This window comes from Mirounga angustirostris, unplaced genomic scaffold (assembly GCF_029215605.1).
Source record: "Mirounga angustirostris isolate CCGP_5_RB_7025 unplaced genomic scaffold, mMirAng1.0.hap1 SCAF_4, whole genome shotgun sequence".
NCBI classification, from domain to species: Eukaryota; Metazoa; Chordata; class Mammalia; order Carnivora; family Phocidae; genus Mirounga; species Mirounga angustirostris.
Window position 1 is genome coordinate 35,056,548 of NW_026991712.1, and position 21,890 is coordinate 35,078,437.

General features: G+C 39.5%; 1 protein-coding gene across 14 annotated transcripts in view; it reads left to right on the forward strand.

Moving 5' to 3' along the window:
• The window catches only part of NCALD (neurocalcin delta), a 383,100-nt gene that overhangs the window by 191,723 nt on the left and 169,487 nt on the right, over positions 1-21,890 (forward strand). For all 14 annotated transcript variants that reach the window (XM_054512525.2, XM_054512524.2, XM_064588026.1 and 11 more), the window contains one exon: positions 12,870-12,918. The gene's annotated coding sequence lies outside the window, so the exon portion shown is untranslated. The remainder of the gene's footprint in view (positions 1-12,869; positions 12,919-21,890) is intronic.

Consider the following 21,890-nt stretch of genomic DNA (forward strand, 5'->3'; position numbering starts at 1 on the left):
GATGGTAATTGGGTGAGGCCGCGTATATTAGTGGTTAAGCATGTCGGCAGCAGAGCCAGACTGTCTGGTTGCAAATGGTGGCTTCACCACTTCCTATTTATATGACCTTGAGAAAGTTAATGAACCCTTCAGTGCCTCAGCTTCTCCATCTGGAAAATGGAGGTCATAAGATCTGTACAGACTTGCTGTGAGGATTAAATGAATTTATTGAAGAAAAAGCCTTTAGAGCAATGCCTCACACATGCTTAATGAATGCTGTACTTTATTATTTTCTATCTCATTGAATTGTAAGGATTAAGTTGGGTAAAACATATAAAGCATTGGAATCATTCCTGACCCCAAGTCAGCTCTCAGTAAATGTTGGTGGTAGTTGTTATGTTGCATTTTTCTTATTATTCTCCAACATGCCAGAGAGAGGTTGTCCATCTCTTGTGTTCCTATAGTACATAAATCATACCTCTAATAGCATTTTTCACACTATCCTTGTTTGGATTTTGTCTGTCATGTTGTACTATGTGGTCCTTATAGGCAAGCATAAGTAATAAATGTTTGAAATTGCTTAATATGAAAAATTGCTATACCTTGATAAGGTTTTTGTTGCTAAGCTTGTCAGGATTGACACTGGTAGCTTGTCAGTGAAATTCTTTGATTAGCAACAGGCCAGCAGCAAATGGGTTGACTTTGGTTTGGGTGCATCTGCCTCTCCTCATCAGCTCATATGGTTTACCAAGTACACAGTCTGAACACAAATTCTGGTGCTGAGAGTGGGTCTTTCCCTATTCTTCAGGTACGGGATATGCAGTGTTTGAAATGAATGGTGTTAAGTGAGACTTGGGGGCCTCTCCTTTTCGCTCCCCTTTATGTAAAGCATTTGCTTGCTTTCAAAGGTAGTTGTCATACCCTTGACTCTAACTGGAATTCTACCACCACAAAGCGGGTGCTGTGAAGACAGCCATATGCAAAAGATGACTCATTCAGGTGATGGCTAACTACATTCCCTCCCCAAGCTTATGACTTGAGAGGTCTGGGGATAAAAGAAAAAGAAAATAATAACGATTTATCACTTCCTGTTTTGGGCCTTCCTGACATAAAAAGAAATATATCTTGAAATGGTTTGACCTGTGCTTGTGATATATTAATGACTGTAAAAGAACTGACATCAAACAATGATTTACTTCAGAAATTACGGTAGTTAGGCTGAAATTATGCTTTCAGTCAACACTCCGTGTCAAGCTATCATCCCTACTCGCTGGTAAACATCTTTGCAGGTACATGCACATGACAAGGGTACCACGAAATGCCCATTGTGAGCTCTTGTTTGTTGTATCAGTTGGAAGGATGCACAGATGCTGTTTTTGCAATCTGGTTCATAAGTTTATGTTATACATCAGAATAATCATAAACATTAGTTCATATAGATAGTAAATGAATGGATGTTATATTTCTGATGAAAGAGAAGCATAGACTACTTTTGAGGCTTAAAATGTATTATAGCCTACCCTACAGAGGGGAATTTATCCAGTAGAATTTCTCCATTCTATTTGTTATTTCAGACTGGATTAAAATCTTAAATGTGTTGGCTTTGTTTGTTGGTAAAAAGTTGGTACTTCTCTTCTTAAAAACACATTTGTAAACAGCCTTAATTTAATCATAAAGTATGTATAGCTTTGGTGGTAGGTTCTATTCAGAAGCCTCTGGGTGCATCCAAATGCATTCTCTGTGGCAGTGGCAGATTTAGCTATTCTGTGTGATGTGCCTTTAACTTCCAGACAATTTGGCTTGTGTGTTTTCCATTCAGCAGCCGACCAGTTAGCTTCTGTACAGTTTATCCAGTATGTCGTGATGCTTTATAACATCTTTTGTCCCAACCTTCAGTTTGTCTCATTCTGGGTTTGGATCGTCTGTTGGCCTGTCAGCTGTGGTCATTGTACTGTGTTTGTTCTCTGAGTTTCTCCAAACCAGCTGTGCATATTGCTATCTGTCTGGGCTCTGGGGGACCAAAAGGCTGTCATACTGAAGGTTAAACAGATGCTGGGGCTCTATCTAGATTCTATAATTTGGTGCTAATTTTTGGTATATTTGTGTATGGTTTGTATTTTTAATTTCCTATATATTATGATATTTTGAAACCTTAAAAACCTTTCTGGCTGGGGATACACTGCCCCTCCCTGGGCTAGCCAATTCTTAGAGATAGCAAAGGACTCGGGGGCAGCATGCCTTTGAAAAGAAAACTAACCAATCCAGAGCCATACCTCCTCCATCTGGCTCATTCACACCAAGCTGACATTTCCCCATGCTCTCACTCACGCCAGGGCCCAGTACCAGGAAATGAGAGGCCACCACTTTAGCCCCAAACCCGCTGGAGTTATTCAAACTAGCCAATCCTAAACTATTTCCTCTGCCCTGCCTTGCCTTTTCCATGGAAGCCCCAGTAAAGACTGTGGCCTAGACTTTCCCCTCCTCTTGTTTTCTGCCTCCTGACCACCCCGAGGCTTCCCCCTGCCATGGCCCTGTATGTATGACATGATGTGCCTCCTGTCTCTAGGACCTGTGAGTATAAAAAACTTCTGTCTTCCCGAACCTCTCCTGTGTCTCCCCTTATGGCCACACTGACTGACCATCACACAAAACTGCACAAAACGATTTGCTTTTTCACCAGTCGTGTCCACATTTGAGGGAGACATGTTGGAGTCAGTTAAAATAGTCCATGCTTTTGCTTCCGTATACACTTCCTATGACTGATGATGGATCACTGATTGTTATATATATATCTTCACACAAGGGTGCCACTGAATGTCCTCAGTTCATTTCAGTGCTTATCTTGTCTTACTGTCAGGAGGTTCTCCTTAATATCTAACCCAGTCCCTTCCTGTTGCTACCCAAGGCAACTGATTTTCCTGTGTCTCTGCCTTAATAAATCATTTTCTAGAAGTATTTGAGATTCATTTCAACATGCCAACTCCAGAACATTCATCTAGGTACTCTTCCTCTCAAAATTGCAAATGCGACAAAATCTGCTAGGCTCAAGATGTCAGTAAGTGTTCAAAGAGCACAACTTCAACCTTGAAAAGAATATTAAATGATAAAAAATGGCACTAAGTGCATGCTGACTACCACTCTCCTAGAAGCTCCACTTTTGCACTGAGTTGGCTCCCAGAGAATAGGGTCTTTTTTTTTTTTTTTTTTTTTTTTTTTAACAATATGATGAGGAAAGCACTCATGGGCTTTATAGTAAGACTGCCCTAGGATCCCGTTGGCCACTGTCACTTACTACCTGTCTGATCTTAAGGCCACTGTTTCACGTCTCTGAATCTGTTTCAGCATCAGTAAAATGGGGATAATGGTAGCCGCCTCATGGTATTGTCACGAGGATCAAATGACATTATCAAATGGAAAATACTTCCCAATGGTAGCCATTCCACAGTGTTGGTTTCTCTCTGCCAGGTTTGTCAATGCAATGCGCCCGTAATGCTATATAGTGATAAGTACACTCAATTTAATTTTTACCAAACCACATTCATTAAATCAGAATTGCAGCTGTTTAGACCAGGTTGAGCAGAAGTTTATTTATTTTTTTTTACTAAGAAGAGGGATTTTTCTCGGCAAATTTTTCTGTCAACTGGAATGGCGCTAAGGAGAAAAGTTAAGCTACTTAACAGCTTTTAAAAATTCCTACTTGCAGTAAAGAGAAAGAATTAATTAAAAACAACCATGATCTAAGTCATTGAAAGGGTTGGGGAGACAACCTATTTAGTAATCCTTGCCACTGATTCGAGTGCAATTAGTTTCTGTGTGACTTACAAAGGCGTGCCTCATTAAAACTAGCCTGTATTTCATACATCTCATCAATTAAGATGTGTTTCCCTTTCAATTAATTTGAATCCGTGAGTTTCTGTGACACTGCAAAAATAGAACATTGAGTTCAGGTAAAGAGCTATCCATCCCTTACCAAAACTGTGGGAAAGACCTTTATTCACTTATGGTAATTTACACTACATTTACATTACATTACACTTATGCTAATTATTGCTGCGCTCCTATTTCTTAACCCTTCATTAATTCATAGAACGTTTATTGACAGCCAGTCAATGATCTGGCACTCAATTACAGAAGAATTTTTCTCCTGGCATCGGGGAAAGAGAGAAAGCTTGCCTTCTTTAATAGTGAAAATCTGCTTTTTTCCTCTATGTGCAAATCTTGATCAGATCCAAACACTGACAGATACCAGGTTTAACAAGATGTTTCATAATGACATCCATGCACATTTTACTCCATCCTTTGAATGAATAAGAACAAGGCAAGAGTTAATTATTTGACATCCAGAAGTGAATACAGGGATGACCTAGCCCTTAGGCAAGGCCAGATAGACATTGGTGATCACCAGGTAGTTACCGGGGATCTGTGGGGTCATGTGCCTGTTTTCTGTGTAGGTTAAAAGTCTGACCTCAACTTCAGGCTTAAGGATACGCTATAGGTTGTTGTCATTATTAAGACATTTTCAGGATGCAGTTTCTTACTGCGTGTTTCTATTGCTACTTGCAAATTTTTACCATTATTATTTTGCTTGTTCAGTGTTATTAAGAAATAATTAGAAATGACAAGACTGAGTTGGATCATGTTGTTTGCCTGCCCATCCTGATGTTAAAATTTTGATCTTTTCTTAACAATATTCTCTAAATATGTGTAACTTGGAAGCTCCCAAAACCTTTTGTCAAGGTCATCAGTGACCTCTTGATGATCACTTCTCAGTACTCATACTACTGGACTTTGCAACAGCATTTGACATGACTAACCATTCCTTTTTTCTTCTTCTTTATTTTCCTCTACCATTTTAATTATTTGAATTCTGTTGTAAACTTTAAACTCTTTATTTTTATACTAGATCCATCAAAATCTTATCCTGTCGCTTGGTTTCATGAAAGAACATTTTAATGTCATTCTTGAGCAAAATCTTTTATTTTTGTGTTTCTTGCTATTAAGTAAATATAATCCTGTCCTCCTGCGTCCGTGCTCAGAGAATGTTTGCCGAATTTGGGATGACCACGGAAACTGGGTTTTGAAATAGTCCTTTATCTCCTACTTTATCATTATAACGTAGTTGTCTGAAATTCTTCACCTATTTCTATTTTTTTTTACCTTGTAGTTTTTATAAAATTTTGTGCAACTATTATTGATTTTGTTTCTTTGATGTGGAATCCACTCCTTTGGCCTAAGCATCTTTAACTCTTCCCTCCACCCCCATTTCTCTTATTCTTGATCTTCATTCTTCTTGGCATCTTTAGTTTGAGACTTCTTTTACAAGTTTTTTTATATATAGTCACTTTACTTCTAAAATGCTTTTCTTCTTTCCAGCCAGCTTGCCCCTCTGTTCTTGTTGTGATACTTGCACTTACTTTAGCTTTGTCTTAAGTTTGAGGAGAAAGATCCAAGTTGATTCTTATCTTCTCATTGTGTATTTAAATCTTAGCTCTTCATTTTCGTGGCAGCTTGTAAAGCCTATTTTTGTCTCCAAAGTTTAAAAACCTGACAAGTAGGCATGGTTCTCATTCCCTTGTCAACCAAGATACTTGAAAGTACGGTCTCAACATGGTGCTTCCGTTTCTTTACTGAGCCCTTTGCAATCCGGTTTGTACTCTCCTTGTCTAATGCACCTGCTCTCAGAAAACTCACTTCTGGTTTTCTCTTGACCCTTTTAGTACTCACCTCACTCAACTCCCTCCTTCCTGAAGCTTTCTACCCTTTTGGATTCCATGACACCATTTCCTCTTGACTTCCCTCCTGATCCTTTTGGTCTTTTTTGGACTTACTTGTGGGCTTCCTTTCCTTTGCCTTCTCTTTAACCCTTACTCCTCTCCAGGGTTCTATCCTTGCTCCTCTGCTCTTGTCACTGTGCATAATCTTCCTGGGGGAACTCATCCACTCATATTGATTTAACTACCCCCGACCAGGACTTTGTGCTATTTCCTCTACCATGAATGCTCCCCTGCTTTCTCTCCCTCCTACTCATCCTTCAAATGAGCTTTTACTCCTCCAGGGAAGTTTTCTTCAGTCCATCCTTTGGACTAACTGTCCCCTCTCCTGTGCCCCCAGAGTATACTTGTTGACACCATTATCACACCACACATTACATTGTGATGAAATTATCTGTAATCTCCTTAGGGTCAGGAACTATGACTACTTTTGTATCCCTGTGCCCAATATGGAATTCAAGAGCTTTCTTTGAGGCTTGCTTCTCTCTGAATGAGATATAATCCTTTTCATGACCTAGCTGAGACTGTATTTCAGCTCAAGGTTGATTTTTAAAAATTATATTCTAGATCACTTTTCTCTTAACTTTCTATGGTATCTCTGATAGGCCTATGATTTGTAAACTAAATCCCCTTGATCCACTTCCTAGTTCAGTCAAGGTCACTATCATGTATTTACATGGTCTAGCTATGGTTTGACTTTAACCATCACCTATATGCTGATGACTCCATACTCCTTTTCAGTAGCCCTTACTGCTGTCCTAAATTGTTTCTGCACATCCTACCCCTTGCATGCCAGCATTTCCTATCCTCATGGTACAGAGTTTCTGGTGCCTTGAGTTCTCTAACACCCAGGGCAATTGTTCAGGGTTGATGAAGAGAGAACTACTCCCAAAGCCCTCATTTGGATGTAGTGTGTAGTTTTGGAGGGGAGCAAAGGTGGGTGCTGGTGAGGTCAGCGTAGAAAAGAAGTGTCAGGGTGAGAAGGGGGTTGTTGTATGGCTGCTGTATGGCTGCTGTATGGTGCTGTTGTATGGTTGTATGGCTGCTGTAACAAAATGCCACAAACTTAGACTAAAACAACACAAAGTTATTCTCCTACAGTTCTGAGGGCAGAAGCCTGAAATTAGTTTCAGTGGACTAAAGTCAAAAGGTCACCATGGCTGGTTTCTTCTGGAGGCTCTGAGGGGAGAATCCATTTCCTTTCCATTTTCAGCTTCTAGAGCTTCCAGCATTCCTTGGCTTCTGGCTGCATCATTCCAGTCTCTGCTTCCACTGTCTTCTGCCTTAACTCTGACACTCCTGCCTCCTTATGACTACATTGGGCCCATCTGGATAATCCAGGATAATCTCCCCATCTCAAGGTCCTTAATTTAATCATATTGGCACTGTCCCATTTGCCCCCACACACTGGTACCAATGAAGGATGGTTTGGATGTCGCCATTTTGATCTCTGTCTTGGGGAGATAGTGTAGAGCCAAGACTTCATGAAGCTCCAGTGGGATGAATGATGCTAATTCATCCTACTGCACAGTTTCCATTGTGTTCCCTGAGGGAGACAGCACATTTTGATGAATCTGCATCTGAAGACCTGACCTCTCCTGTCTTACGAAACAAGAAGCATGGACCATTTTCTGCTTCCTATTTGGCATGATGAGGGAGGAAGAGGACTCTCTGATCATGGGGATAAAGCAGACTTGGAGAGGGGAAAGCGCAGGCCAGATGCACTGTGAGCTCAGAAGCTCAGAACCCTACCATTTAGCCCACATGGCCAAACGTTCATGTAAGATTTTAAGGAGAAGGAACTTTTGACTATAATTGGTTAAGAGCACTGTCTCTCCACTGTGACTGCTAATCCTCATGTGTGAAAACAGCGGCATAGCCAGAGGCATCTTTGGGATCAGTTTAGAGGAAGCTGAATTGGGGATACATTTTGTTTAAGTTTAATTAGATGTATTTATGTGATTTACAGTCACTTCCATATATACATGTATCTGGTGGTTAATTAATAAAAATATGCAATTATGCTAAGGTCTTTTTCAGACTTTGGAACCACCTGTCCCAAGCACTTGTTTCAGCAGTTTTCACTAGGAAACTCTCCTTAATTCTTTACATGGCATAGGAAAAAAAAATCATAACACAATTCAGAATGTCAGAATCCTGAATTTTAAGCACGGAAGCTAGTGCCACTACCCTTAACTCTACCCATTCCCTAAGGATACCCATCTCCACCTAATCCCTAGCCCTAACTCACCTAACCTGACCATGACACACACTCAAAATTGCGCTTCCCAGGAGGACAGTGGGGAGCTGTTAAGACTGTGGTCTTTAAAGTCAAGTGCTGGCTCAGCCACTTGGTATAGAGTGGGGAGTTTGGCTCGGTTTTAAAATGGGAATAGGTACTCATGGAGATGGTTGTAAAGATTAAAGTGGATAACTCCTATAAAGAGCTTCGCTCAGTACCTGCACATGGTTAGTGCTCAATAAAAATTCTTACTCTGAGCCTTTCCAAACACATTCATCTAATCAGCTCCTGTGGTCACAGAGCGCTTTGAATGTAATCATCAGCAATAAACTGAGACTATCAGAGCCAGGAAAAAAAAGTTTATTGGAAGGATATTAATAGCTTAAAGAGCTGAGGGAAGAGCTGACCGAACAGGTTTTGGGGAAGACAGGAACCCGGGCAAAACACGGGGTCTCAGAAGCCAGAACACGGAAACCATCCTTCTGAGATGCTGCTTCCCCTCATAGCTGCCTTTGCTCCTTGTTCTTGTCCAGGGGTAAATGCCCAGGCGGGAGAACCAGCTGGCCTAGCTTGGTTTGCTTCTTCCCCCTTGGTCAGAGGAGTAGATGTTTGGGATCGGCTACCCTATTAAAGCCACGGGGGGCTGGGAGACAGTTCCACGAGGTCAGGACACTGGGCAGACAAAACTACCTGTACTCCATGGACCTATTGCTAGGTGTCCCCGAGGACCTGCCCAGCAAACTTCTCTTGACTGACTTTCAACTTCCTCTTTGTCAAAATTTAATTACCTTTTGTAATAACCCAACATCATTGCCTCCCATCTTTCCAGATAATCATACTTTCTTTGGAATGACTTCTATAATGATTATTTACTCATACATTCATTTATAAATGTTTATTGAGCACCTCCTAGTTGTTAAGTCCTGTTCTGGGGGCTGGTTTACCTCAGTGAACCAAAGAAATCCCTTGCCTTCAAGGACTTACTTTCTCGTGGAAGGAGACAGAAAACCAAAATAAACAAATAAATGTATGATGACATTAAGTGATGATGGTGCTAATGACCAAGTGCTAATGAGGAAAACCATCAGAAGGGAAAGGGAAGGAAGAAGGTGTGTGTGCAGGTATTGCTCAGACCAGCTATTCAAGTTTATGTGAGTCTGTCATTCAACTGTTCACATTTCGATTATTTTATTTGTTTACTTGTCTGTCATAAGTGACTAGCCGGCTTCTCCCCTCTAGGAGTGAGCATCTTAAAGCTGAAGTCATATCATTCATTCCTAGCCTCTAGGCCTTGCCTCATGGTGGATGCTCTGTAAATGTTTGTTGAAAGAATGGATAAACACATAGGATGGCTATTGGATGATTGTATTTTTCTGCTTGTGACCCATCCTGCCATTCTCCCACACAGGGCAATGCAGATGGCCTGAGGAGAGGGGGTAATTCCATCTGGGCTCTGCCCTTGTAGGTTCTCTATAAATGTTGCTGACTGACCAATTGGCTAGAAAATACATTTGTATAACCTCCATTTATCCAATCTCTCTTCCCTGGAATGAATTTGGTTTCTTCTTGTTATTAATGCTTTTTATTTTGTCGTAACATGCTTTCTGAATTTAAGACCAGCTTTAAGAAAGAAATGAAAAAAGTATTCATTCCTCACAACCTTGAGTCACAGAATCATGGCATCAGAATGAATCTTAGCAACTGAAAGCAGTTTAGGACAGCACCTCACGTAAGTGAATTTGTGCTGTGAGGAACAAGGAACAAGGGCAATAGCAATGATCCTTTAACGGAAACTAGAATCCTATTAAGTCTATTCCCTCCATACCTGATTTCCATATTTACTGAAGTGGAGAGAGCTAGATTAATCCTCATTTAAGTCCTCAGTCTTAAAGTAGAAAACAAGAGAATAGAATGTTTTAAAATATTTTTATTAAGCATTTTATAAATATCTCAGTATTGATTGCATGATGTTTAAAGGGGGCCTCCAGCCTAGCAGAATTCATGGCTTTTCACTTTAGACCATGAATGGACTGCCATGGACACAATTCTCTGGTTGTGATGGAAGCTGTGTTTATAAATGATCAACTGTGCTGTGAATATATTTAGCTTATGCTAAATGCCCCTGAGAGGATGAATATAATCTGTTTCTGGTTTAATTGTGTTTTGGAGCATGGCACATTTTTTTTTTCCAGATGAATAAAATATTAAGTCTTTTCCACTTCCTGAGGAAAGTTAGGGTTGGATTTTGATATTCAAATTACCAGACTTATTAAATCATATTAAAATGAAAATGTAAAGAGCTATTTGATTCTATTTACACGTTCTTGTCACAATATACTGCTCAGTGAAAATGCTATGTTTTGGCATCTAAAAAACTGGATATCAACACTGAGACCAGAAACCCTTTTATTCATCATTAGCATGAGTGGATGTTACGGCTGACAGATAAGATCGTTAGAAATACTGGTGTTGGTAGCTAAGCGGTATCCTCATACAGCACTTAAAACATTTCAAAGCAGTGTTCTCAGACTTTCATATCATAAACCTTGAAATTTGTATGCAACCCAAAATACATAAAGTAACTATTTTAAGCACTGACACCATTAAAAAAGGATTCACTTCAGGCTTCTGAAAAAGCAAATTTGGCCACAGCTGTATTTATTTGCTCATAAACCATAAACTTCCTGATGGAGTTCTTAAAGGAAAAGTAAGGGCCAACTTGAAATGGATGTCAGAAAGGGGTTTTAGATATACATGTACTTTTAATACATGTACTTTTCTGTATAAAGAGGCCTCGTAATGGTAAGCGACTGCTCTAAAGTTAGCCCACTTACCCCTTATCTCTTTGTTTCCCTGAAGTGATCATTTAAATTAGCAAGATATGTGTGTAATCTACAAAATTTCCCTTACGTATATGTTTCAACGAAAGCTGCTATTATATAAAAATAAATCCTGTAGCCTGTTCATTATTTACACCTGCATTCCTATCTACATTCACACCCCTCCCTCCCTCCATCATCGTCTTAGCAATCTCTGAAAAGAAAAAATAGGTAAGACAGGCTGTATTTCAATGTACTTCTGTCAGCAGGTAAATGAAAGTTGTCTGGGGGCATAGAGAACAGCAGAGCATTTAATACCTTTCATGTGATGCTCTCTTCTCCTGCTCTCAGCCCATCTGACTGAGATGCCACCAACCAGCTTGGGCTTTAGTGGCCTGTCCACTCTGATACTAATGGAAGCTGTTGGGGTCCTATGTCAGGTCGGCTCTAGTAACTGCTTTTTTACCTACCTTGCCATTTTAATCAAGTATCCTTTGTTGTTGTTGTTTCAGTAAAATCTGAAAGTCTAAATGGAGTTAACTATATTTTAAAGTATAAAACACTGTGAATTCACATTGACTAGATTCCACATCCTAACAATGAAAAAACTGTAAAATACCACTTTTCAAGTTGTGATCTGTTTGTATGTCAACAAAGTAACTATGAGATAAAGAAAAATATATAAAAGCCATTTCATAGATTTTTTTTTCAGTTAGAAAAATCATGCTTGGAAAGATTACATTTTATTAAGCCAAAATGTCTTCTAAATATCTATATTATTAAAATGTATAGGTTATTATAAGTAAGAAAAACATTAAGAATCTATCTTGATCAGAATTCTTATATTGCTGGCACTAAAAATAACATAATAACTATTATTTGTGGAACATCCAGAGGTTCAATAACCTGCCTGAGGTCCTTACCACTAAAAACTATTGCCTCTATTCTATGTTTGAAGGGACAAATTTATTAACTCTGGTAGAACTCCTAGGTCTGCTCTAAGTATATTCAGTACTTTTGTTAAATGCTTGGAAGAATATGAGTCCTTGGTATATTGACTGAGTTACATTTTGCAATGGCTGGTATATCATCGAATACGCAGAAATCGGTAGAATGTTACTTTTTTTCTAACATGTCAGTGGGAACACCTTTTCCTTGAATTATTACAATATTTTAAACAAAGGAGATGTTTAGAAACCCAAATAGTTGCACATTTCTTGATATTTTATAACTGATAAAAGTGATACTTTGGTATTTAAGAATTCAATGATATGAGTTGGGACTTTTTTTCCCTACATACTTCCCAAGAGGGCTTTGACCCTGTTGATAGTTTTGAAACTATATTAGATGGACTAATTAGATTGTCTAGACTGGTGCTCCCAGAGGTACAAAATGCACTTTTTTTTCTCAGAGAGAGGTTGTAAATGTCAGAAACAAAATCTGAGAGACCACCCCTCTCCCATGTCCATTGGCAAAGGGATTCAATAGATCACACCCCCTCCTTGAAGTCTTCCCAATCAAACCCACTCAGGTGAACTGAGTTAGCTCCTCACAGGCTAAACCCTTTGATTGTTCCTTTCCCCTGACCTATGAATCTAATCAATACATTATTCCCATTTATTGACGTATTGTGATTTCTTATTGTTGCATTAAGGCACTGTGTTTGCTAACTCTTTTTGGAATGCCCCTAACCTTTGGTACATCTGGAAAGTGGCTCATTTGATGCTTGCTCTGACCTGAAAAATGAAGGCCCATATTCTTGGCTATCCCTTCCCTTGAATCCATGTCCTCTTCCAAGGAATTTATAAATTTCAGGAAGAGGTCAATGCAAGATTCCCCACTGTGTTAGCCTCCGCCTTCTTTTTCTAGCTGAGTCCTTTCTGCCAAACCCATCTCCATCCCACCTGCCCTCCCGTTCCCAAAACGTGTTATTGACAACTAAAGCCAGGTCACGGGACACTTCATAGGGCTCTGCCACTAAATATGTGGGGATAAATAATATTGTAATCCTTGCAGATATTTGCATTCAGGGTGGTTATTTTGCCTGTTTCCTTTTAGATTATCTCGGCTTGGTCTCTGGGAACCACCCACTAGTGACAGTCATAAGGTAAGTGTGCATTTAAAATTTTCTTTCAATCAGCTGTAAATGGAAATCCCAGTTTTGTTCAATGATTTTCACAAAAGACCGTTTCAAATATTTTATTTTCAAATATTTTATCAGTGAACAGTGGCATAACGACTGGGTGTTTCATATATAGGAAAAGATAATAAACCTTTAACATTTGCGAAAAGGATAATAGAGAGATAGGAAATAAAGCAGGCACTGCCTCTTACCCTGGAATATTACCTGTAGCATAATAAAGTGTATTCGCAGCCCCTGAGTGGAGTGGTTTCATTTCACCATCTTCATCCCACGCAGCTGCCAGAGTCCTCTCAAGGGGCACATTACAACAGCCTCTTCCTTCATTTTAAATTGGGCCGTAGCCCAGGAAAATATCTCAAATGGCATTAAACCAATTAACATCTAGCACAGAATTTAGCAGCTAATGGGCACATAATAGGTATTTGTTGGAGAATGAATGTTGGTGGATTCATTAATCCATTAATCTTCTGCTCTGTGAGGTCCTTGCCACTGTGAGGAAATGTGGTATACTGGTTATTCCCCCAAACCTGGAGTGAGATGCTTGGGTTCGGTTCCTGGTTCTGCCACTTACTAGCTGTATGACTTTGGCCACATGTTTAAACCTCTCAGTACCACCCAAATCTTGGTTTTAATACTACTTTCCAATAAAAGGAACCAGGGCTCCTTGGAGCAATGGCTAATTTAGGACTGGGGCAAGAAATATGCATAATGAGCCTGGAGCATCGTATAGTGCCAGAAAGTAAGGTAGTGCTAAAAGAAAAATGAAAAACAAAACAAAATGATAAACACCTCACATTGGTATGACAAAAAGTGGGTCACAAGGATACAGGAGTCAACTAAAAGTGCTCCCCGTCACCAAAGCTGGAACGATTCGAGCAACAAAATAAAGTAGTGGTATAACCCAAAACTCCATGTAGATACTCTGCTTTCCAGGAGGTAAAGCATGACTCACTCCCCATGGGGGCTGCACACAGTGATTTTCTTCCAAGGTGTACAGTAGGAAAGTGGGGGCGGGGAGAATTACATACCATCAAGAAACCTGACGAACACTACCTCAAGCCAGGTCATCCAGATTAACATCCGCAGTGATATGTCATCTTGATAGTAGGTATCCTTCACAAGATGTGATAAGAATGATGCTTTACCTCTGGTCTTCTTCCCCAAAACACATATTACCCGACTCTGGTCATGAGAAAAACATAAGACAAATTTCAATACAGGTACATCCTACAAAATACCTGACTACTATTCCTCAAAACTATCAAGGTCATTATAAATACTGGCAGTCACAACCAAGAGAAGCCTAAGGAGATAAGACCACTAATTGTAATGTGGGATCCTGGGTGGGATCCAGGAACAGAAAAAGGACATTAGGTAAAAATTAAGGAATCTGAATAAACTGTAGAGTTTAGTTAACAATAATATATCAGTGTTAGTTCATTAACTGTGAAAAATGTCCCATACTAATGTAAGATGTTAATGATGAAATCTGGGTATGGGATATATGAGAACTCTCCATATACTAATAATTCTGCAAATCTAAAACTGTTTGAAATAAAACATTTATTTCAAAAAATAAGGAAGTGTGCACGTTAAAAAAACTGGTTTGGAGGTATACTCTCCATTTTCCAAGTACAAAAAAATAGTATTTTGAAAAATGTTGAATTTATACTTTATATTTTGAGAATCATACATGGAGAATTATATTCTGCATTAAAGTTTTGAATTGGATAAAGGTGTACACATCTATAAAGCATTCTGCTATATTTCTGCTATCCTCAAATGGAGGAAGAAGATAACAATTAGCAACACAAACCTTTTTTTGCAAGAATAACAGTTTTGAGGGGCTCAAAGTGGATTATGACTTGTGCATTAATTATGTATTGCAGCATAACAAATTACCACAAATTTAGTGGCTTAAAACAACATATAATTATTATTCCACAGTTTCTTTGGATCAGGAATCTGGATGCACTTTACCTGGGTCCTCTGCTTCGAGAGTCTCATAGGGTATAATCAAGATGTTGACTATGCTATGGTCCTTTTGGGAGCTTTTTTCCTTCCAAGTTCATGTGGTTGTTGTTGGAATTCAGTTAAGGTTGTAGGACTGAGGTCCCCTGTTTTCTTGCTGGCTGTCACCTGGGTGTTCTCATCTCCTAAGTGTTACTCAACAGTTCTACCCATATGGCTGCTTGCCTCTCACAGGCCCTGTCACAACATGATAGATGACTTCAGAGCCAGCAGAAGAAGCTCTTACTCCAGTCTGCTAAGATGGAGACTTGTGTAATGTAATCTTATCAAGGGAGTGACTCGCCCATGGGCTTTGTTGTATTCTGTTGGCTAGGAGCTAGTCACAGGCTGTGTCTTCCCTCAAGAGGAGAGGATCATACTAGGGCCTGACTCGTTGGGGATCACCTTAGAGCGTATCCACTATACCAGGAGAGTTTTGAGACAGATCCGGGCAACTGGGCATATATAAGCGAACTAAAGAAGAAGAGAACAAACTGGAAATGCTGGCTTCTTGTTTTCAAGCAAACTACAGCTTGAAGGAAATAAATACGTTTCACCCCCCCCACCCCCCAACAGAATTATGTTTAAAAAATACTCCTCAACGTTTAAAAATATTCCTCAAATTTATCAAATGAGAGTTGCAATTATTCAAGATGAAGGAGCCAGAAGAATATATTTGGAGACCAATCATAAATACATCACATTTTCCTAACTAGTATTTTCTTTTTTATTAGCAGTGAAGAAATTTGGACAAAATTTCAACATTTCTGCAGTTTAAGAACTCTCATTATAAAAGTTTAAATAATATGATCTCATTTTCAACATTTCATGACTTAATTTTTTTTCTTTTTTGAGACTGTAGTTTTTAATACTTCCGTTTTTAAATTCAATCTACTAATAATTATTAATAGGTTGATATTGTTTAGGTAGTAATTTTTACATTTTACGTGATACTTAAAATTTGTGTATTTTAAATATATTAAATATTCATTTTCACTGGTTTCTTTTTCTGGATTCTGAATCCTTTTCTTATAAAATGTTAAATACAGAAATACTGGTATTGTCATTTTGCTCCAGTATTGTAATCACCACCCAGATTTTCAGGATCTCAAAAAAAAATTTTTTTTTCTGATTGCTCCTTATCACACCAAATGTTCCAGAAATCCTAACATTTCGACATTGGAACATTTGCCAAGTTGCTGCTTGCATCTGGAAATAAAGCACATGTATCGTTTGTTAGACCCTGTGTCTAATTGTGGGTTTGTATCATGTGATCACCGTATCTGTGCATCTCCACAGAGATTCATACAAACCTATTAGCTGATTGAGCCAGAGATTTTTGCTGCTTATGTCTCAAATACGCAGCTGCCTTGAAGAAAACAGGCAACTTGTGGAAATGAGGCTTATTAGCAACCAAGCTGAAATGAAAAGGAAATATACATATTGCAATAATTCAATTAAGAAACTCGCAGGAGGAAGGATCTCTTGTGGGTTCCTCCTCTCTCAACCTTTTCTTCTTTTTCAAGTCTTTCTACCTATATTTTTTTCTTTTCACTGCTTGGCTCACAAACAAGCCTTAGGCTGTAGCTATTGGTATCTCTTATGCAAGGTGTACAAAGGGTTGTTATTCAGAATGGTGAGAATGTAATCACCTGTCGCTATTGGTAAAATAACTCATTTAGCATATAAAGGTCAAAGCTTACTTGCTTTCTTCCTTCCTTTCTTCCTTTGGGTTGTTTTCTTTGTGAGAATTAAATAAAGGGATCTTTTTTTTAAAAAATACCAAATAAGTTAGAGTAAATAGAAGTAACCTTTCCTGCTTGTGAAGGAAGTATTCAGTGAAAGCCCAGAAGAAGAGCATTTGGCTTTTGCTGGAAGGTCACAGGATAAAGCCATTCTTTATCAGAGCTGAATTCAGTGGAAGGTCTTGGGATTTGCCAAGGTGGTTGACCCATGGTGGTCATCAGATCTCTTTCCCTCAGTTCCCTCAAGGACTTAGTCTTGCCTTTGCCATCTGTTTTAATATATAAATCTGATACTTTCACCTATTACTGAAATTCTGGATTTATTTATTATGATTGGAACAACCGTTAGCTCTTTTCATTTAAAAAGCTGGACTTAATTTTGCATCATGATGATTAAATCCAAGTTGGATTTCCTTGTTTGGAAGTGCTGAGGTAGCAATTGGTTGTGGCCGACTTGGTCTTCTTTTGGCATAAGCTAGGCTTTCACTGAGTCTTTTGATCTATCTCTTTATTTGGTACTGATCTTGGGGTCCCATGTATCCTAGTGAAGCTGAAACTGCCTCCTTCCACACTGAGCTCTTCTTTTCCCCAGTTTCCAATTACACATATATTCCGTGCTTGGTCATTCCTGTCTTGTCTTACACATCCATTGTTTGCTATTGATAATTACCCTCCACAAAAAGACTATAAGCTCTTTGAGGGCAAGGATTCTGCCTTCTTGTCTTTTATGCCTTCACAAGGCTCAGGGTCCTCAGCGTTTGATGCCCACCTGCCACCATGACCCATGCCCGCAACTCTTAAACACCTGATCAAATAGTATTTCCTTAAATCAAAGGAATTATATACCTTACATTCGCCTCACTCTGTGCTGGGGGCCACAAAGGTGGGGCCAGTCCAACAAAATGTCCACTCCTATCTTCAGAACCTCCCATTGTCCTCTCCGGACCACTGTATCCACTCTCAGAGCTGCCAGGCTCCTTTCGGGGCATCTCTCCTGTGACTCATTCTCCGAGGCCCTGATCCTCACTGAGGTCTCAGCTGAGTATGACTCCTCTTTGGGCAATCATGTTCTAATAAAGCAACCCTGGAGACCAGAAGGACTTCAAGGCCCAAAGTAATGCACCTCCAGTGGTGAAATTCCAGGCACTGTGTAGGCAACAGTGGAGATATTTTTAACCCATCTTTGTCCAGCTGCCCTTAAATCACATCACACAAGCAGATGCCTACTCTGTCTGCTCATAGTCCCACCCTGCCTAGGGACTGTTAAAAAAATGGAAATGCTAACCTCTGTCCTTACGGTGTGAATAACCTAGAAAGGGAGTTGGACTACACATGCCTACCAGGCAGACTAGTGTACTGTTTAAGAACCTGTCTAATCACACAGTCCTGGCTTCTAAACTCAGTTTTTCTACTTATCAGTTTTGTGGCCTCCTGCAAGTTCCCAAAATTTTCTGAGGTTCATTTCTTTCATCTCTAACACCAGGATAACAAAGCCCATCTCAAGAGGTGGCTCAGTTGGTAGAGCGTGTGACCCTTGATCTCAGGGTTGTAAGTTTGAGCCCCACATTGGGTATAGAGATTACTTAAAAATAAATCTTTAAAAAAAAAACAAAGCCCACCCCGAGGTTTTTATGAAGTTCAACAAGCTACTGTATGGGCCATCCATAGTAAATATGCAGGACATGGGTGCCATCAATAATAATAACTAGAGCTAAGGAGGATTATAAATCCAACAAGGCAGTTTGGAGGTCTGAGGTTGAGAACAGGTATGTAGAGCAAGGCATTGATGGAGGTGGAGGAAGATGGAGGAGAACTTCCTAGAAAGGATTTCCTTTCCTCACAGGAAAACATGAGTGCTGTTCAATATCTATCTGTGCTTGCTTAGCCATAGGTACTTAATCCTCTGATCACTTGGCCTACAGAGGCATATTTGGCTTGGAAGCCGACTGCTGAGGAGTAGAAAAAATATCAGTGGAACCCATGCACATTGTTACCATACAGAGGAGGGGTAAGGGAGCTTCACCCCTTCTCTGAATTGTTGATTTCTGAGTCTGTCTCCTCCATTGGACTGTGTGGTCCTCAAAGCCAGGACCCAACTCATTCTGTTATCCCTAGGCCACTGTTGCGAGTATGTGTTCAGTGCCTAATTACTGGTAGAGTGATTGAAAGAATGGAATATACTGGCGTTTTGCTGCATGACATCTTCCAACAACACAAGTGATTATATAAAAGATTTACTAAGATTTAGTATAAATATGTGAACATATTTTCCTTGCATGCAAGAACATGACTCAGTCAAATGAAAGATGGAAATTTTGTGGTATGTGGTTCTCCAAAGCAACTTCATTTTTAGGGTCAGAGAAGAAGAAAGATGTGACTTGGGAAACTTGCACCAGCCTTGAAAATGCTGCATGGAAGGAAAAACCAAAACCAAAAAACAATCCCCAAGCTTGTGAAACTGGAAGAGGAGTCTGTGCAATCCAGCCTGGTGCCAAAAGGGACAAGTTGGCAGATGGGAATGGATCCTTGCAAATTCCTGCAGCCACCTGGCTTGTGATTTAACACTTCTCTGAGCTTTTGTTGTTCCATGACATTTGGGACTAAATTTATTCCCATCTTTTTGTCCTTGTCAAAAGCTATGATTTTTTAAAAAGTTGTATGTTTTCTTCCCATTCTTGTTTATATCTTGCTATCCTGCTGTTTACAAGGTTGGTCTCTCACACTCTGCCTGGGGTGTTTTCTATTCCTCTGTAGTTAAAATTGCCAGAGGATTGTTTGAGCTGTTCTATTTTGAAGAATGGGGAAGCCATGGCGCCCTGTGGAATCCCAGCATGGTGTAACATCTCCCCAGTGAAAGAGGCACGTAGTTCTTATGAACTTGTGACTGACTGTGAAACTTTGCACATTCAAGTATTTTAAACACTTGATGCCTATTGTGCATCTTGTTATAGAGATATAATATTAGGCGTGACTTCTCACGTGGCTGATGCCTCCTTGGAAGTTGCCTAGAGTAACATGAAATGTGATTTCTTTCCAAAATGGAGTGCCTGCCATTTTCTCCCCAGCTTTAGGTTGGAAATGATGTCCTGATGTCTCATGCCCCTCTCCTCTGCTCCTGTATCCTGTCCTCACTTTGGTCTGATTATTCTCCCCCATCTGAATGGTCTCCGCAATGTCTTGTGTGATGCTCCTCTTGATCACAAAATCATGGTGGCATGTGGAACAACTGAAGTTGGAAATTTTTCCTTTGCTTCCTTGCAGCATGGAATCCGGAAAGGTTAGGGCATTTGAACAGAAGTTGCTTTAATTACAATTGCTTTGACTATAATTACAATGGCTCCTAGCCCCAAGAGGAATGACCCTTGACAGAGGTGAAGCCAGCCAAGGTTGGCCTTGCCCTTCTGAGCCTTTTGATTATATATGAATATATATATATATATATTCATATATCATATGAATAATAAAGTTCATATGAGATGAAGCATTTGAAAGCTCTTTATAAATCCTTCCAGAGACTCCCAACACCCCTATAATCCTTTAAACCCCCCACCCCATAGGTATCCATCTCTGTTTCTGATGCCCCTGTTTTCTTCAGACCTTCCTCACAGGGTAGATAGTGTTCCATACTTTAGCTTCCTTCCCTTATGTGCTAATTTCTTCCTATTTCCCAGATATTTTTCCTTAGGATACTCACTGTGATCTGAACATGGATAGTATTGGGTCAAAGATACCAATACTGATGCTCTGGAGTGGAAAGGATATAATGAAAACTCACCAGGCCTCAGATGATCTGGGTTTTTAATTCTAGTTTTGCCACTTTTTAACTGGGAACCTTGGGTTATGTCACTTAATATTTCTGAATATGTTCTCACTCATATAATGTATTTGATGAGTTCATGCTAACACGTCTAAAATACGAGATTTTCAGGGCGCCTGGGTGGCTCAGTTCGTTCAGTGTCTGGCTTTTGATTTTGGCTCAGGTCATGATCTCAAGGTCATGAGATCAAGCCCCACATCTGCTTGAGATTCTCCCTCTGCCCCCTGCCCCAGTTCACGTTCTCTCTAAATAAATAAATATCCTTAAAATATGAGATTTTCACCTTTGATTATAATAAAGTTCATATGAGATGAAGCATTTGAAAGCTCTTTATAAATGACAGTGGTTCTGTACAAATACAAGGTAGGAAGGCAAGAAAGTGCCTTAACCATGTCCAAAATGTCAGCTTCTTGACAGATAATGTGAGGTAGCAGAAAGCTTCAGCCTGGCTGTAGCATTTTCTATAATCCCATTTTATCTGAGCCTCTGTTTCATCATTGAATACAAAAGAATATAATCAAACCTCATGGGATTGTCATGAAGATTAAATGAAATGATGAATATAAAGTTTGTTAGCACAGTACCACTTGGCACTTAGTATGTGTTTAATAAATTGTTAGTTTCCTGTCATCTTTTTTTTTTAAAGATTTTATTTATTTATTTGAGAGAGAGAATGAGAGAGAGAGAGCATGAGAGGGGGGAGGGTCAGAGGGAGAAGCAGACTCCCTGCCGAGCAGGGAGCCCGATGGGACTCCAGGATCATGACCTGAGCCGAAGGCAGTTGCTTAACCAACTGAGCCACCCAGGCCCCCTAAATTGTTAGTTCCCTGTCATCTTAATATGTCTCTTAAGAAGTGACTCTAGCTGTGAATTGTGTAAGACTGATAAATCACAGACCTGTACCCCTCAAACAAATAATACATGATAGGTTAATAATAAATACATAAATAAATAAATAAATAAGAGGAAAACAGAGAGAGAGGCAAACCATAAGACACTTTTAGCTATAGGGAATAAACTGAAGGTTGCTGGAGGGGAGGTGAGTGGGGTATGGGGTAACTGGGTGATGGGCATTAAGGAGGACACTTGATGGAATGAGCACTAGGTGTTGTATGTAACTGATGAATCACTAAATTCTACCTCTGAAACTAATAATACAGTATATGTTAATTAAACTGAATTTAAATAAAAAATTTTTTTAAAAAAGAAGTGATCCTAGAGAGTGTACAAGATTTTCCACATGCTTCAAATCCACCTGTGTATGTGGCAGATCCAGTAACTAAAATGGTATCAAAGCAGCCAAGAGGAATAATCTAGTTTAAAGGTAACATTAAAGAGATGTACATCATTCTCTGAAATGGGCA